This window comes from Rhinopithecus roxellana, chromosome 3 (assembly GCF_007565055.1).
Source record: "Rhinopithecus roxellana isolate Shanxi Qingling chromosome 3, ASM756505v1, whole genome shotgun sequence".
Classification (NCBI taxonomy): domain Eukaryota; kingdom Metazoa; phylum Chordata; class Mammalia; order Primates; family Cercopithecidae; genus Rhinopithecus; species Rhinopithecus roxellana.
Window position 1 is genome coordinate 154,702,930 of NC_044551.1, and position 13,161 is coordinate 154,716,090.

The window sequence follows — 13,161 nt, forward strand, 5'->3', positions numbered from 1 at the left end:
AGAAAAATCGGGCCGGGCTCGGTGGCTCATGCCTGTAATCTCAGCACTTTGGGAGGCTGAGGCAGGTGGATCACCAGAAGTCAGGCATTCAAGACCACCCTGGCCAACGTGGCAAAACCCCATCTCTACTAAAAATACAAAAATTAGCCGGGCGTACTGGCCAGGGCCTGTAATCCCAGCTACTAGGGAGGCCGGGGCAGGAGAATCACTTGAACCCAGAAGGCAGGGAGGTTGCAGTGAGCCAAGATCGTGCCACTGCCCTCCAGCCTGGGCAGCAGAGCGAGTCTCCATCTCAAAAAAAAAAAAAAAAAGAAAAGAAAAGAAAAGAAAAATCAGCTTCAGGCTAGGTGCAGTGGCTCACATCTGTAATCCCAGCACTTTGGGAGGCTGAGGTGAGAGGATCACTTGAAGTCAGGAGCAACATTGTGAGAACTCATCTTTACTAAAAATAAAAAATAAAAAATTAGCCGGGTACAGTGGATCATGCCTGTAGTCCTAGCTACTCAGGAGGCTGAGGTGGGAGTATTGCTTGAGCCCAGGGGATGGAGGTTGCAGTAAACCTGATCACACCACTGCACTCCAGCTTGGAGTGCAGAACAAGACCCTGTCCCCCCAGCCAAGAAAAAAAAAAATCAACACGTAAGAAAGGAGACATAGGATAGCAGATTTTCCCATCCTACCACTCACTTGGCAGCAATAAAAGAACCAGAGAAAATAGAAAATGTCTTCCTTTTCTTTCTGGTGGTGATTATGTGTTCAGAATGGGAAGCTCTGGATTCAATTTTTTTGTCAGTGCAAACATAAAACTATTTCCTGGCCAAGAATTAATCCTTCCCCTTTTGCTACTCTAGAATATATTCTGCTACTCTAGAATACATCTCACACGATTCTTAAAGAGGCCTACATTGAAACCAAGAGCTGAAAGCACTTATTCAACAGTGGATGGCAGGCTGGGCATGGTGGCTCACACCTGTAATCCCAGCGCTTTGGGAGGCTGAGGCGGGCAGATCACTTGAGGCCAGGAATTCAAGACCAGCCTGGCCAACGTGGTGAAACCCTGTATCTACTAAAAATACAAAAATTAGCCAGGCATGGTGGCAGGCACCTATAGTCCCAGCTACTTGGGAGGCTGAGGCACGAGAATCACTTAAGCCCTGGAGGTGGAGGTTGCAGTGAGCCGAGATGGCACCATGATGTCAGGATCTGGAAGACAGAGAGGAGGAGGAAGAGGAGGAGGAGGAGGAGGAGGAGGAGCAGAATATTCAAATAATGCTTATTGAACATGTACTATATATCAGGCCAGGCACTGTGTTGAGGGCTTTCCATTTGTTATTTATTTTATTTGAATTTATGTTAAAAATAATTTATTTAGGCCGGGCGCGGTGGCTCAAGCCTGTAATCCCAGCACTTTGGGAGGCCGAGACGGGCGGATCACGAAGTCAGGAGATCGAGACCATCCTGGCTAACACGGTGAAACCCCGTCTCTACTAAAAAAATACAAAAAACTAGCCGGGCGAGGTGGCGGGCGTCTGTAGTCCCAGCTACTCGGGAGGCTGAGGCAGGAGAATGGCGTAAACCCGGGAGGCGGAGCTTGCAGTGAGCTGAGATCTGGCCACTGCACTCCAGCCTGGGCGACAGAGCTAGACTCCGTCTCAAAAATAAAAAATAAAAAAAAAATAATTTATTTAACAATATATGCACAGAAAACAGAATGTGTGTTTATGTATATATGTGTGTATATATATAGAGAGAGAGGAAGTTACAAATAGTTATACAGCAAACATTCATGTTTCAAAACAAATTCAGATCACAAAACAAAACATTGCCAGCACCTCAGAAGCTCCTGCCCCATTACAGTCCACACCTCCTTTTTAGAGGTTAACTGTATCCTGACTTTTAAATCACTTTTTCATTTTTATTTATAATTTCACTATTGATATAAACACTCTATGGCTGAAACAGGAGACACCTTCCCTCCAGGGCCCTCCAGCCTCCGTTCCAGGCTCCCTGCTGCTCTCAGGGCTCACTGCCCTGTGACCTTCCTGGCAGATCCTCTGCTTTCTGGATCCCTTGCTCAATTACTTCTTCAGAAACAGGGCATGGAAAGTAAAAAGAAAAAGAAGTCAAAACTGCATCTCTGAAATGTCTTTATTGTATCCTCACATTGATTGATAGTTTGGCTGAGAATAGAATTCTAGGTTAGAAATCACTTTCCATGGGAATTTTGAAGGCATTTCTCTATTGCCTTTTAGCTTCCAAAGGTGCTTATGAGAATTCTGATGTCATTCTTATTCCTGTCCGTTTGTGCATGCTCTGTTTATCCCCTCTGGAGGTTTTCAGGATCGGTTCTTTATTCCTGGTTCTGGAGCTTCGGAGTGATGGCGGCTGTGCTGCACTACCCATCCCCCTTTGGGAATATGGGGCTTATTCCCCCAGCCTCTGTAAAGGCTGCCGTAACCCGCAGCTGGCAACCCTCTTTAGAGAATGCCTTGGCTGGAGAAAACTTCCAGAGCCAGCTGCATCCAGCTACCAGCAGCATGCAGACATGAAGGCCCAGCTCCCTCACCTCAACTGCCAATAACTCTGAGGAGTCCTCCTTGCTCTAGAGCTCCCCCTGGGAGGCGGGCTGCGATCCCCCACTGGGCCTGCATCACAGCCTAACTTTTTCCTCTGCTCAGACCTGTTCCCATCCCCTTTCTTACACAGGTGATTGTCCCAAGGGCACTTTCTTATAAATGTCCTGCCTGCTACTCTCCAGCTTGAGTCTGCCTCCCGGAGAACCCAACCTGCAACTTACAACGTGCCTTGCTGGTGTCTTGTTTGTGTGCATCATGTGGGCAACCGCTAGGCTTCGTACTATTGCTAACGTTTACCTCCACTGTAAGTGTGGTGGCATTATGTCCATTTCATCAGATATAGAAACTGAGGCTATCAAAGAGAATAACTGGCATAACAAGGTCACACAGTAAGTAGCTGAAATAGGATTTGAAACAAGATCTCTCTTACTACAAAACAAGCACAGTGTTCATTTCTGGAGTGGCAATGGGAGTTCTGACCCCACACCGAGTCCCAGGCTTCCTGAGGAAGGGAAGAAGAGCAGGCAGCAGAATAAGTAAAAACACAGGAGTCAAGGCCACAGCATGAACACAGTTCTCCACATTCTCTCAGTGTAAGCCACTTTGTTCCCAACAGAGGAAACGGCTGCTGCTGCAATGGATGCTGTCCCTTCAGATACCATAGCATCCACTGAAATGCAAGCTGAGTTTACTACATGAGAAGTTCAGAAAAACATTGGGACAGGAGCAACTGGGTAAGAAAAGAAAGAAAGGAAGGAAGGAAGGAAGGAAGGAAGGAAGGAAGGAAGGAAGGAAGGAAGGAAGGAAGGAAGGAAGGAAGGAAGGAAGGAGGGAGGGAGGAAGGGAGGGAGGGAGAAGGGAAGGGAAGGGAGGGGAGGGGAGGGGAGGGGAAGGGAAGGGAAGAGAAGGGAGGAAGGAGAAAAAAGAGGAAAAAAAGAGAAAAGAGAAAAGGAAAGGAAAGAAAAAAGAAAAGAAAAGAAAAGGACACTCATCGGGCGTGGTGGTTCAGGCCTGTAATCCTAGCACTTTAAGAGGCCGAGGACGGTGGATCATCTGAGGTCAGGAGACAGAGACCAGCCTGGCCAACATAGTGAAACACTGTCTCTATTAAAAATACAAAAATTAGCTGGGCATAGTGGCGTGCACCTATAATCCCAGCTACTCAGGAGGCTGAAGCAGGAGAATCACTTGAACCTGGGAGGCAGCAGTTGCAGTGAGCCAAGACATGCCATTGCACTACAGCCTGGGTGACAAGAGCGAAACTCTGTCTCAAAAAAAAAAAAAAAAAGAAAGAAAGAAAGAAAAAGAAAAGAAAGAAAGAAAAGAAAAAGAAAGATAAAATGCAGAAACAGAGGTTCTGTCTAGAGCTTTTATCTTCTGACAAATATTTGATATGTAATTTTATTGCCAGCAAAGCTCATGGGATATGGGAAAGATTCCTTCTCTGTGGGTCTCCATTTTTCCTTTATAAAAATAAAAATGTTAGATAAATCCTATGGGCTTTAAAAACATCATAAATAATGACGTATTGCATTGAACCTCTATTCCCAAGCCACAGACCTTTTTTTTTTTTTTTTTTTTGAGACAAGGTCTTGCTCTGTCACCCAGGCTGGAGTGCAGTGGCATGATCTAGGTTGCTCACTGCAACCTCTGCCTCCTGGGTTCAAACGATTCTCATGTCTCAGCCTCCCAAGGAGCAGGAATTACAGGCATGCACCACCACACCCCACTAATTTTTATATTTTTAGTAGAGACGGGGTTTCATCATGTTGACCAGGCTGGTTTCAAACTGCTGACCTCAAGTGATCTGCCTGCCTCGGCCTCCCAAAGTGCGAGGATTACAGTCATGAGCACCACGCCTGACCCAAAAACTTCTTATATGAGCAAATTTAGAAGGGAGTAAAGACATCGCTTCTCAGCCTTTTGGCTAAGGTCAAGTGTAGAAGGGAGCAAAGATCACCTGGTGACCATCAAGCAGGCTATCCCATGGCAAAACTCCTTATCTGGGGAATTTAGAGGTAATCAAACTTCCCTAGTACCTAAAGTCAACATCTGATTCTAGGCCTCTTCCAACATGTATAAGTAATTAAAATCTCTATACATTTCTGGAACACCATGCTGAAACTAATTTGACAACCCTAAGCTCCCACCTTAAGGTCCATAAATGCCCCAAATCCATCATGCATGCTCAGTCCTCTCGCTGAGGCGCCACGCTACACCCTTGTGCAGTGTTCTTCCTTTTCAAACCTATACTGTTGTAGGTAAATTCTTTTTTTTTTTTTTTTTTTTTTTTTTGAGACGGAGTCTCGCTCTGTCGCCCAGGCTGGAGTGCAGTGGCCGGATCTCAGCTCACTGCAAGCTCCGCCTCCCGGGTCCACGCCATTCTCCTGCCTCAGCCTCCCGAGTAGCTGGGACTACAGGCGCCGCCATCTCGCCCGGCTAATTTTTTTTTTTGTATTTTTTAAGTGGAGACGGGGTTTCACTGTGTTAGCCAGGATGGTCTCGACCTCCTGACCTTGTGATCCGCCTGCCTCGGCCTCCCAAAGTGCTGGGATTACAGGCTTGAGCCACCGCGCCCGGCCGGTAAATTCTTTACTAACCCGCGAGTTAACCACTTCCAGTGCCAGAGCTCTGGAACCTCGCCTGACAATCTGCATTTTACAGAGAAAGACACAGACACACAGAAATGTTAAATCATTAATGAAACGGAGCTGAGACGTGAAGCTAGGCAGTCTTGCTTCAGATTCACTCTGGGAAAGTGCAATGGAACAACTTTCCAAATTTATTGGTTTTGACATTCTTGCCAAAAGATGGAGGCCTTATAAAACTGGCAAAAAAGCACACTTTTGGAACAGTATGTACTTAGGATTTGCAACAGAGAGAAACATTTTCTATTTGATGTTAATAGAAATCAAAAGATGGAAATCCTTCCTCTGGAATCCAAGTAAAATTCTTTTTTTTTTTTTTTTTTTTCAGAGACTGAGTCTCGCTTTGTCGCCTAGGCTGGAGTCAGTGGCGCAATCTCGGCTCACTGCAACCTCCTTCTCCCAGGTTCAAGCGATTCTCCTGCCTCAGCTTCCCGGATAGCTGGGACTACAGGTGCTTGCCACCATGCCCGGCTAATTTTTGTATTTTTTAGTAGAGACGGAGTTTCGCCATGTTGGTCAGGCTGATCTCCAACTCCTGACCTCAGGTGATCCACCCACCTCGCCCTCCCAAAGTGCTGGGATTACAAGTGTGAGCCACCAGACCTGGCACAAGCAAAATTCTAAATAGAAATGGTAACCACATATCATTCCAATATGACTGTATAATTAAATGGATATAATGTCAGCTGGGAGCACTGTGAAATTTTTTTTTTCTACATTTCTTAGTTTGGTTTACATACTCCTTGAAACAATCTGACAACTAGGAATAATCATCTTCACTCTATTTTGTAGTGACAACTAATGATTATAATACACTGTTTGCTGGTATTAACTACGTCACTCACAGGAATCAGTAACAGCGGAGGGTCTGTATGGGAAAATGTGCAGGTCCCTGAACCTTCAGGTGAGTCCCCTGGTGATGAGATTGGTTCTGCCCATGCTCATGGCAAGTTCCTTGAGGGCTTCTGGATGTTAGGGCAGCCAGGGCAAATTTCCACTTGGTTCCAGCAGGGCTGGAAGGACCCTTAGTTATCATCTTGTCCAGGTATACTACTTTACAATTGAGGAGGAAACTCAGGCTATGAGGGGAAGGGAGTCAATGGCAGATGCAGAGCTAAAGACCAGCCTCCTGATGGGGTGACAGCCATCCCAGTTTGCCTGGAACACAGGACTTTGTCCAGGGGAAAACAGGATGAGCTGGTCACTCTGCCTGTTGGCTCTGGCTGTTCAGTACTCTTTTAAATGTCTCCAGGGAGTTGCATGGTCCCAGGTTTGGGAAGAACCTTTGTCTGTTTCCCATGACTTTCAAAATTTACACTTAAGAAGCTTCATAAATTTGCATATCATCCTTATGCAGGGTTATGCTAATCTCTATATGATTTCAGTTTTAGTATATGCACTGTCAGAGCAAGCACTCCTCACAGGATTATTAAGTGTGCCTACTGCCCATTTCCCTGCATCCTCTCTCTCCTGCTTTCTCTGGGAAAGCTGAGTTTGCAGGGGAAGGCAGGGTGATAATCACTTAGGAGTTAAGAGGGAATGTCCTCACTTCTGGAAAACCAAGAACTCCTGCTTCCGTTTCTGAATATGGTGAAAATGATGTCCAGAGAGTGAAGTAGTATCCCTCACATCACATGGAAGGTCAGAGCTGGCCTCTGAGGTGGACAGCTCCTAAAAAGAGGTGATTTCAGGGATGGCCCTGACTGCCTCTCTACACCAAACCCCTCTTCTTCCTACTGACTCAAGCCAATGATTCCATCGTCAGAGCTTCATTCCTGCAGCTTAAATCAAACAAAGGCTATACTTTTATTAAATGTAAATTATCTGTGAAAAGATTAAGAAGTTTTCCATCTCTCTGAATGAATGACTTTCTCAGAAACTCTGACTGCTAAGGCCGGGCGCGGTGGCTCAAGCCTGTAATCCCAGCACTTTGGGAGGCCGAGACGGGCGGATCACGAGGTCAGGAGATCGAGACCATCCTGGCTAACACGGTGAAACCCCGTCTCTACTAAAAAACACAAAAAACTAGCCGGGCGAGGTGGTGGGCGCCTGTAGTCCCAGCTACTCGGAGGCTGAGGCAGGAGAATGGCATAAACCCGGGAGGCGGAGCTTGCAGTGAGCTGAGAACCGGCCACTGCACTCCAGCCCGGGCAACAGAGCGAGACTCCGTCTCAAAAAAAAAAAACAAAAAAAAAAAAAAGAAACTCTGACTGCTTCCCTGCCTCTGCAGTGCATTCATTCTAGTCTGGGGTTCATAGCTGAGGCTCACAGAGTGTTGGAGACCTAGCTCTTCAACACTCTGCATTTCCTCTGCATACCCCCCTTCCATGTCATCCACAGGCTGAGGACATCTCTCCATCCACTCCCATCAGAGGGCCACATGAGTGCAGTGTCTCACAGGGTAATGTCTAAACTCCTCTGCTTACTCAGGAAGACCTTCTATTGCCTGATTTGCTAAATGATATGCTCTGGAGGGCAGGGTGCTGGTCAGCCGGTTAATAGATGTATTCCCAGCATCTAACCTGGTGCCTGGTACCTGGTACTTAAAATATATATTTTTCGGCTGGGCGTGGTGGCTGATGCCTGTAATCTCAGTACCCTGGGAGGCTGAGGTGGACAGATCACTTGAGGTCAGGTATTCAAGATCAGCCTGGCCAACATGGTGAAACCCTGTCTCTACTAAAAATACAAAAATGAGTTGGGTGTGATGGCAGGTGCCTGTAATCCCAGCTACTTGGGAGGCTGAGGCAGGAGAATCACTTGAACCCAGGAGGCAGAGGTTGCAGTGAGTCAAGACCATGCCATTGCACTCCAGTCTGGGCAACAAGAGCAAAACTCCATCTCAAATAATAATAATAAATAATGATATTGTTATCTTTTTTATTTTCATTTTTCTAATGATTAGTGACATTGAACATCTTTTCATATGCTTGTTGGTCATTTGTACATCACCTTTGGAGAAATGTCTATTCAAGTCCTTGCCCATTTTTAAATTGCATTATTTGTTTTTTTGTTGTTGTTGAGCTAGAGGAGTAATTCCTCTATTACATAAACTATTCTAGATCATAGAAGAAAATTGAAAACGTACCTTTCAGTTTATGGGACTAGCAAAATCCTTTTACTAAAACCTGACAAAACTAGTTTGAAGAGAAAAAAAAGCATAGACCAATCTCACTTGTGAGTAAGGAGCATAAAACCTAAATAGGATATTAGCAAAGAGAATCTAAAAATATATTAAAGGAAAAACACACGAACCATTAGGGTTTAGCTCAAGATTCAAAGATTTTTCAATCTTAGGAAATGTATTAATTCATTACATTGCTGGCATTAATGGCAATAACCAGCTAGAAAATCAATCAGAAATAAAGATTGTTTATATGAAAAAGACTATAAAGGTTTTCTGAAAGACATAGCAAAACAATCTGAATAAAGGGAAAGGCCTACTGTGCTACTGGATGGAAAGATTAAATGGTATAAAAACGTCAATTTTCAGGCCGGGCGCGGTGGCTCAAGCCTGTAATCCCAGCACTTTGGGAGGCCGAGACGGGCGGATCACGAGGTCAGGAGATCCAGACCATCCTGGCTAATACGGTGAAACCCCGTCTCTACTAAAAAATACAAAAAACTAGCCGGGCGAGGTGGCGGGCGCCTGTAGTCCCAGCTACTCGGGAGGCTGAGGCAGGAGAATGGCATAAACCCGGGAGGCGGAGCTTGCAGTGAGCTGAGATCCGGCCACCGCACTCCAGCCTGGGCGACAGAGCCAGACTCCGTCTCAAAAAAAAAAAAAAAAAAAGTCAATTTTCTCCTCAAATTTGTCAATAAATTTAGAATAATTACAATTATAATCTCAATGATTTTTATTTGACAATTTGATTATAAAGTGTATCTAAAAGATATAAATGTATTATACAAGAAAATTCTCGAAAAGAATGAGGAGGCACTTGTTTTATTAAATATTAAAATATGCTATGACAAAAAAAAGCAAAAAAATGCTATGATTACATAGTAATAACATGTGAATTATTATTGTTTTTATTTTTATTTTCTTGAGATAGAGTCTCACTCTGTCATCCAGCCACTGGAGTGCTCAGTCTCTGCTCACGGCAACCTCTGCCGCCTGGGTTCAAGTGATTCTCCTGTCTCAGCCCCCCAAGTAGCTGGGATTACAGATGCCTGCCACCGCGCCTGGCTAATTTTTGTAATTTTAGTAGAGATAGGGTTCACCATCTTGGCCAGGCTGCTCTTGAACTCCTGACCTTGTAATCCACTCGCCTCAGCCTCCCAAAGTGCTGGGATTACAGGCGTGAGCCACCGCACCTGGCCTATTATTGTAATTGTTGTTTTTTTTTTGAGAGAGAGTCTCACTCTGTTGCCCTGGTTGGAGTGCAGTGGCATGATCTCTGCTCACTGCAACCTCCGCCTCCTGAGTTCAACGATTCTCATGCCTCAGCCTCCCAAGTAGCTGTGATTACAGGCATGCACCAGCATGCCTGGCTAACTTTTTGCGTTTTTAGTAGAAACGGGGTTTCACCATGTTGGCCAGGCTGGTCTCGAACTCAGGCCTCAAGTGATCCACCCACCTCAACTTTCCAAAGTCTTGGGATTATAAGTGCTGGGTGAGCCACCGAGCCCAGCAAAAGTGTATTATTAGCAAAGAAAAGACAAAGATATATGAAATAGAATAGCAATTCCATGGCTAAATCTATGGATGTATGGGAATTTAGTAGGTGGCCTTTCTCATTAAAAAAACACTTTTTTTAGGGCCGGGCGCGGTGGCTCAAGCCTGTAATCCCAGCACTTTGGGAGGCCGAGACGGGCGGATCACGAGGTCAGGAGATCGAGACCACCCTGGCTAACACGGTGAAACCCCGTCTCTACTAAAAAAATACAAAAAACTAGCCGGGCGAGGTGGCGGCGCCTGTAGTCCCAGCTACCCGGGAGGCTGAGGCAGGAGAATGGCGTGAACCCGGGAGGCGGAGCTTGCAGTGAGCTGAGATCCGGCCACAGCACTCCAGCCTGGGTGACAGAGCAAGACTCTGTCTCAGAAAAAAAAAAAAAAAAAAAAATTGTATCCTTAGAGATTTAAGAGAAGATATTGCAATCATGAAACAAGAACAGACTATGGTAAAAAAGAAATATTCAGGCCAGGTAAGGTGGTTCACACCTGTAAACCCAGTACTTTGGGAGGCCAAGGCAGGCAGATCACCTGAGGTCAGGAGTTCGAGAGCAGCCTGGACAACATGGCGAAACCCCGTCTCTACTAAAAATACAAAAACTAGCCAGGTGTGGTGGTGTAGGCCTGTAATCCCAGCTACTTGGGAGGCTGAGGCAGGAGAATCGCTTGAACCCACGAGGCAGAGGTTGCAGTGAACCAAGATTATTGCACCACCACATTCCAGCCTGGGTGACAGAGTGAGACTCCGTCTCAAAAAAAAAAAAAAAAGAAAGAAAGAAAGAAAGGAATATTCAGAGAGTAAGGGAAAAGGCTTGGGTATTGAGTACTTGATACAGAAATTTTTAGAATTTCAACATAATGGTGGGAAGATAAAATTGAGGCACTCTCCTAAACAATACAACAAAAAAATGGAAAACAGGAAATAAAAGATAAGAAACATTGAGGAACTCTCCTAAACAATAGAACGAAAAAATGGAAAACAGGAAATAAAAGATAAGAAAATGAGAAAATTAGTGCAGGAGATCCAATATCCCTTCCCCCTTTCACATCCAGAAATAATTGTAGAAAAAAAGAACATAGAAAATTAAGGCCAGGCATGGTGGCTCACGCCTGTAATCCCAGCACTTTGAGAGGCCAAGGCGGGTGGATTACTTGAGGTCAGCAGTTCAAGACGAGCTACGCCAACATGGTGAAACCCCGTCTCTACTAAAAATACAAAAAATTAGCCGAGCATGTTGGCAGGCTCCTGTAATCCCAGCTACTCAAGAGGCTGAGGCACAAGAATTGCTTGAACCCGGGAGGTGGAGGTTGCAGTGAGCCAAGATCGTGCCACTGCACTCCAGCCTGGGTGACAGAGCAAGACCCCATCTCAAATAATAAAATATATTAATATGTATATAGCTTGGCACACTGGTGCATACCTGGAGTCCTAGCTATTCAGAAGGCTGAGGTGAGAAGATTGCTTGAGCCCAGGAGTTTGAAGCCAGCCTGAGCAACATAGCAAGACCCCATCTTTAAAAAGAAAAAAAATTATATATGTATATATAAACATTTATATATGCAGAGAAAAAAAATCCACACTAAACTGTACATAATTATTACTTACAGGGAGTTGGATGTCAGAGAGTCCTACTTTTTGCATTACATATTTCCATGTTTTATTTAATTTTTTTGGTAACAAGCATGAATTACATGCTTTTTTTTTTTTTCCTCAAGACAGAGTCTTGCTCTGTCACCCAGGCTGGAGTGCAATGGTGTGATCTTGGCTCACTGCAACTTCTGCCTCCTCGGTTCAAGCAATTCTCCTGCCTCAGCCTTCTGAGTAGCTGGTATTACAGGTGGGCGCCACCACGCCTGGCTAATTTTTTGTATTTTTAGTAAAGACAGGGTTTCACCATGTTGGCCAGGCTGGTCTCGAACTCCTGACCTCATGCTCCTCCTGCCTCAGCCTCCCAAAGTGCTGGGATTACAGGGGTGAGCCACCGTGCCTGGCCTATGCTTTTTTTAAAAGCATATTTTTTGTGTGTGCATATTCAAATATGTGTTGCTTGGTTGATTGACAACTTTTTCAATTATATCTTACATCTATAAGCATAGTACAAGTTTTTCAAAGACAAAGATCCCTTTACAAGGTTCATAGCTCAGTGCCAATCACTGGGCTGGCTATCCATTAGGCAGGTACTGGATAATGGCTAGAATTCCAGTACTGAACGCACATTATGGCAACAAAAGAGCTTGTTGTACCGTTCACTGCCAGCAGATGGCAGGTCTTCATCAGAAGTCCCTTCTACGGCATTTCCTTATTTATCCCCGTTTCCTTCCATCCTTCCAACATTTCCAACGTTCCTTATTTCACTGTACTATTAAAAATAACTTAAACTTCTCTCTCTCTCAGACCGGAATGAGAGCTTCTACAGAATGAAAATACCTCCTAATTCATCTTGGACTCATAAGTATTGAGTACTGGCCTGAACTGAGTAGGTACATATTTTTGGAATGAATAAATGCATATTTCTCTGAAAACTAGTAAAATCCTACAACCAGTTCCAAACCTTCTTCTTCGACAATTAATCAAGAAACATTAGTTGAGAACTTCTGTGTCCTATCCAGAGATGGATAGGACAGAGATGGAGGTTTAAAACAATGAAGGAATAAAAAACAAGTGGTTTTAGCCAACTGAAACCTTGTGTTGGGTGAGCCCCTGCACCTCCAACTCTTCCGAGGCTAGTGGTGAAGATGAGGCCTCTGCCATTTGGGTACCTCAGTCTGATGGGAGAAACACTTCCCTATCCTTGGGCGATCACTGTGTGGCTGGGATTGGCAGGGCACAGCCTTAGGCAGCTCCCAGACTGATGAAGGAAACATACTTGTCAACACGAAACAGATCGAGTCATGGCTTTCAGACTGATCCCCCCTAATATGCCCTTATCCTTGCAGGCCCATGCATCCAATAGACCACCAACTGATCCCATTTTCACACAGGAGCACCTCATTTCCCTCCCGACACCTGGAACCCTGAATCTGAAAGGGAAAACAGAAGTATTCCACTTTTTTCCCCGACCATATTGTTGGGGAACTTGGCAAGTCACTGAGGCTAAATTGAAGGGGCCAAAGGAAGGGTCAGGAGCTCAAGCAGCTGTGGCATTTGGACTGGGAGTCAAGGATCCCCAGGGAGTGAGAAGCTTCCAGGGAGGAGGGGTGGAGACCAGGGCTGGAAAAATCCCTAAACTCTGCTCTCTGTCACAGCTCAGAAGAATATGCA

General features: G+C 45.1%; 1 pseudogene; it reads right to left on the bottom strand.

Annotated features, from left to right (window-relative positions):
* Positions 1 to 6,536: 6,536 nt before the first annotated feature.
* Positions 6,537 to 6,637, bottom strand: LOC115896650 (annotated as a pseudogene).
* Positions 6,638 to 13,161: the final 6,524 nt, after the last annotated feature.